Here is a 6,410-nt window from a genome sequence, read left to right on the forward strand (position 1 = left end):
TCGTACACTCAAATATGAACCAAGTTTGAAGTCTCTATGACAACGATGTCCACACTTGAGGCTGATTACGTGACTTGGAAATTTTGCTTGACCGTGACCAAGATGGCATTGTATAACACAGGCAACTCGTGGAGAGATATCGCTGGAGTCAGCAAAGGCAAATTTCATGAGTTGGCGAAACAGGAGCTCGACCGATTGACGACAGATGTCACTAACAACTCCAACCAGTGTGACGGAAAAATATTCGCAGACATATTGAAACAATATGATCCAATAGACTGGAACAAATCTGCGGAAAACATCAGTAAAATAATTGAAGAAATTCCAAAGAAAATCCAAGTGTTAAAGAGACTTATAAAGAAAGTCTATATCAATCAACACATTCCATCAAAGAACAATAACAAGTCCAATATGGTAAATATGCTGATTGATGCATTGGGAAAAAGAATGCCAAAATGGTGTAATACATGTAAGATATGGTATTCCATTAATAATCCTCAACAACTGATTAGAAAATGTAATGCCTGTAATGTTCCAACACACCCCACATGTGCTGAAATACAGCAAAAAATAAAAAATAGAGACACAAAGGTATTCTGCTCAACATGCTTAGTCTGGATAGAAAATATAATTAAGTCGAGACTAAAGCTGCAATTAGTTGAAGAAGAAGAAGAAGAAGAAGAAGAAGAAGAAGAAGAAGAAGAAGAAGAAGAAGAAGAAGAAGAGAAAAATGAACAAGATATGTGTAAGGATGCAGAGGAAATCATTGATATAACTTATGATGCCATCCAACAACATACTTATGAAGAAATAAATTATCAGATGGAAACAAATAATAGACCCAAGAGACTCTACCCGGACCTACATACTTTTAGGGAAGAGCAAGAACAAGAAAAAAAAGAAAAGAAAGATATAGTCTGTAATAGGCTGAAAAGAGGGAATTGCAAATTTGGCGAAAGATGCTACTACAAGCATCCAAAGATATGCCATAATTATGAAATATATGGTAAATGTGCGTATTTAGACGGATATGGAGACGAATGCAGAGATCTCCATCCAAAAATATGCAAAACCCTAAAAGAAGGAAAAGGATGCAGTTTCAACAAAAAATGTCGATATATGCATCCTGCAACTATGAATGAGAGTAAGAAAACTCAGCAAACTGAAAAGAAAATAAAAAATGAAACAAAAAAAGAAACAAAAAAGCAGACCGCGTATATACCGCACTATGCACCAAAAAAGGCCTTTCAACCTAAAGCTCCACAAATAGAGCCCAACTACCAAGAATGCATTTATAATGCCAGGGGTTGGTGCAGATATGGAGATAATTGCAGGTTTACACACAAAAATAAGTATGAAGGCGAAAGAACAAATATTATGGAAAAGTTGGATTTTTTAATGGCAGAATTCCGAGAAATGAAGAAAAGAACATCATATCAGAACAGGAAGGAAGCATGGGAGAATCCATATTATTACCAATATTAAATAATGGAAATGAGACACAAACCATAATAGTGATGAATGCACAGGGTTTAGTCACGAGTAACTCTAAAAGGAAAATAGAGTTCCTAGAAGAACTAACCCAAATTGAAAAAATAGATATATTAAATATAAGTGAAACATGGTATTCCCAAGAGACTGGCAGTGATGACCAGATAAAGGGTTTCCAAACTTATAGATCAGACAGAAAAAATAGGAATCAAGGGGGAACCGCAATATATGGAAGAGACATAAATCAAGGAAAAGTATGTGAAAAATACAGCAACACAGAATGTGAATTGATTGCGGTAGAATTTGAATGTGAAAAACTAGTGAATATTGTAGTTTACAGACCCCCAAATACTAAGGAGTTTGACATAATAATAGAAAAAATAGATGATATATGTAGAAACCATAAAGACTGGAATATACTCCTATCCGGAGATTTTAACTTTCCTTTCGTGGACTGGAAAGAACGGATAGAAGAAAGTGGTTGTATGTATACATATAAAAAAGAGAGTAATAGTAGCGCAGAAGATAAGAGGCAATTTGAAAAGCTTCAAGATATGCTATTAGAACATAATATGCAACAAATAAACCACATTCCAACAAGAAAGGAAAATGTCCTAGATCTAGTATTTGTGAATGAGGTGAATTATGTTAAAGAAATAATAGTGTATAACACGGGAATTTCAGACCACAATGTCATAGAATTGATAGTTCATTCCAAAGCAAGTGATCACAGAATTAATAAAAGCACAAAACTTTGGGAAGGATATGGAAAATATAACTTTTACAGTAAGAATATAAAATGGTCAGAAATAAATGAAGAACTGAATAAAGAATGGAAAAATGTATTTATAAGTGATAATATACAGGTAAATACGGATATACTGTACAAAATACTGGAGAAAATTGTTGAAAAATATGTACCGAAAAAAAACAATAAACAAAAGACGTGCATACCAAGAGACAGAAGGATCTTATTTCAGAAAATTAAAAAGTGGAAGAAAAATCTTGCAAAAGAAAAAAATGTGTGGAAAATGAGGGAAATAAAATGTAAGATAGAAAATGCAGAACAAAAGATTATGCAGTCGAAAGAAAATGAAAAAAAGGACTTAGAAGAAAGGACACTTCAAAATATAAAAAGAAACCCCAAAGTACTTTACTCCTATGCAAAAAAGATGAATAAAAGGAGAATAGAAATAGGCCCTCTAAGAATTGAAGGACGGCTAACGAATGAAAAAAAGGAAATATGCAACATATTAGCAGAAAAATATGAGAGTGAGTTCACGCCAAGAATTGCGAATGAGAATAATGAAAAAGAAATGAGAGAAGAAAATGTTGAATATCTAACGGATATAGATATTAATGAAGCAGATATTGTCACGGCTATAAACGAAATTAAAAATGGATCGGCAGCCGGACCAGATGGAGTTCCAGCGATTTTGTTAAAAAAAACTGCAAACACTATCGCGAAGCCACTTGCAATACTGCTAAGACAGAGTATAGATATGAGCGAGATATATGTTAAACATAAATTAGCTTATATAACCCCTATCTTCAAAAGTGGATCAAAACTAGAGGCAAGCAATTATAGACCTGTTAGTCTAACATCACATATTATGAAAGTGTATGAGAGGGTAATAAAAAAGAAAATAATGAACCATTTGGTCAAAAATAATTTGTTTAATATGGGTCAACACGGTTTCGTACCTGGAAAAAGTACACAGACCCAACTGATAGCTCACTATGAAAACATATACAATAATATGATAAATGAAAAAGACACAGATGTGATCTATCTAGATTTTGCAAAAGCCTTTGACAAGGTAGACCATAACATATTGGAGAAAAAAATGAGAAAGCATAATATTGTGGGAAAGATAGGAAAATGGGTAAAAGAATTCCTGCAAAACAGAAAACAGATAGTGGTTGCAAATGACGAGAAATCAGATGGAGCCCAGGTAATATCTGGTGTGCCCCAAGGTACGGTATTAGCTGCACTGCTATTTGTTATTATGATCTCAGACATAGACTTGATGTTGAAAACTCCGTAGTGAGAAGTTTCGCCGATGACACAAGAATAAGTAGAGAAATTACTTGTGATGAAGATAGGAACTCACTACAAATAGATCTAAACAAAATATATGAATGGGCGGAGATAAATAGGATGGTATTTAACTCCGATAAATTCGAATCAATAAATTATGGAAACAGAGAAGGAATGGTGTATGCATACAAGGGACCTAATAATGAGACAATCACAAACAAGGAAGCAATTAAAGACCTTGGTGTAATTTTAAATAGGAATATGTTATGCAACGACCAAATAGCAACACTGTTGGCTAAATGTAAAGCAAAAATGGGAATGTTATTCAGACACTTTAAAACAAGAAAAGCTGAACACATGATTATGCTTTACAAAACTTATGTGCGTAGTACACTCGAGTACTGCAATGTGATATGGTACCCACACTACCAAAAGGATATTGCGCAAATAGAGAGTGTACAAAGGTCCTATACTGCTAGAATAGAAGAAGTTAAGGACCTTGATTACTGGGAAAGACTGCAATTTTTAAAACTATACAGTCTAGAAAGGAGAAGAGAACGCTACATGATAATACAAGCATGGAAGCAAATAGAAGGAATTGCTGAAAACATCATGGAGCTTAAAGTATCAGAAAGAGCAAGCCGAGGTAGATTAATAGTACCAAAAAGCATTCCAGGTAAACTGAGAAAGGCGCACAGGACATTAATCCACTACGCACCAGCATCGATAATGCAGCGACTATTTAATGTGCTGCCAGCTCATCTAAGAAACATATCAGGAGTGAGCGTAGATGCGTTTAAAAATCAGCTCGATAAATACCTAAGATGCATCCCAGACCATCCAAGACTGGAAGATGCAAAATACACTGGAAGATGTATTAGCAACTCTCTGGTGGATATACGAGGTGCCTCACACTGAGGGACCTGGGGGAACCCAAACAAAAAATAAGAAGATAAGAAGATAAGAAGAAGATTGACCTTCCAAATTTAATCATACCCAGTTTATTGCACAATATTTAATCCCTGCAAGTTTCATTACTATACGAATAAAACTGTGGCCAGGACGCTGTTCATAAACAAACACACACACACACGGGTGAAAACATAACCTCCTTCCAACTTGATTGACGAAAGTAATAATGCACATTCCAAGCCAAGTACATATGAGGCAATTTGCCTCATGCGAATACATGAAATAATGTTTGGACTTTCTTACCTATTTACTTTACCATCCATTATCTACGATTGACCTAATTTAATTATTAAAGGAATAACAATCTATTCATGCTAAACACATATCAGTCCAGAGGTAACGGATACAAACTGGAATTGAAAAGATACAATACCACTCAATGTTTTAATTTCTTTGCATACGAAATAGCAAATACTTGGAACAGACTCCTAACGGATGTAGTAAACGGTAACACGGTAAACGATTTCAACAGTAAGTTAGACAGAATCATAAAAACCGAATAGCTCTACCCAAGAGCAAATGGAGTCTCCCCGGATGGACTAAAGTCTTTGAGACATCCATAATCCTTGCAACTCTCTCTCTCTCTCTCTCTCTCTCTCTCTCTCTCTCTCTCTCTCTCTCTCTAGTAATGTCATAATTAACTGGCTCCTTAATTATGGCAAAATAAGTAAATAATTCTTCAAAGGACCAAAATCTGTAGTAAATTAAATTTCAAGGAAATATTCCATAGTTTATCCCCCTTTCTCTCTCAAATAATACGGCAAATTATCGAGGTTGATAACTTTTCATGTCAACTATTCCTATCCAATGTACTAATCTAAACTGTCAAAATTCATATATTGGTATAATTGAAAGAAAAAATCTTATAGCTAACCTACTAGACAAAAAATTCATGCTTATAAAGGATGTTGAGAGAGAGAGAAATACATGAATATAAACAGCAGACAAGCGCACACTTGCACGCGCGCGCACACACACACAGAAGGAAAGCTGGATCATTCGCTCAAAACCTCCTGGTTTCAAATGCTGTTGTGACGGTGCCGAGAGAGGGTTGGCTTTAAAGTGTACTTCTCGAGGTAACCCCCTCTCTCCAGGGTATGACTATTCACTTTTCCCTTTACCCGACGGACAGGGAGAAACCATGTATAGTCTATTTTTTATAGCGGTGCATATTTGCACAGACTCACAGAAGTGCCCTTCTTGCTCGGAAAGGTTCCTGATACCTGATTGGTCGGAAGTATTTTTGTCCGAACACCTTCATTGTTCTCGAATAATTACCAAGTAATGTGAATCGAAACTTATTTATCAACCTATATTTCTCCATCAGATATATGTTTTGTCAATAAACAATGTGAAAGAATAAATATATTATAAAGTATCGTCTTGGAAAGTCTAAACTTAATGACACAATCCGCCGAAGTTAACGACAACGGCTTATTTTCGGATGCACGCTTTGTAATTTTGTAATTTCTCACATATTTTAACACAAATTGGGATAAATTACACTCAGCATAGGTTAAACATGTTATTACAAACTTTCTTTGAATACCAGAATTTACCCAAAACATGGAATTAATAAAACCCGATATTTGTGAAAACTTCTGGGGAGGTAAAAGAACAGCCTGCAGCGGCCTGGCGGGAAAACAATCCGTGCAACGGGATTAATCATAGTGAAATTCATGTTGACAAAAAACCTATTCATTAAAACAAAGTAAACACAAAAAAGTTAAAAACATACAAAACCAGACACCTCACTTGGAGAAACATTGCAAAAAAATAAAAATCGTAATCTCGTAAAAGGTAAAATGCAGATGACCATTTTAATTTGCAAAGTCATTAAATTGAAGTCTAGATTTAGACCTTACTTGAGAGCCGTTTGATCGGAGGTAAAAAGAAACGTTTTGTC

This window comes from Palaemon carinicauda, chromosome 42, assembly GCF_036898095.1.
Source record: "Palaemon carinicauda isolate YSFRI2023 chromosome 42, ASM3689809v2, whole genome shotgun sequence".
NCBI lineage: Eukaryota > Metazoa > Arthropoda > Malacostraca > Decapoda > Palaemonidae > Palaemon > Palaemon carinicauda.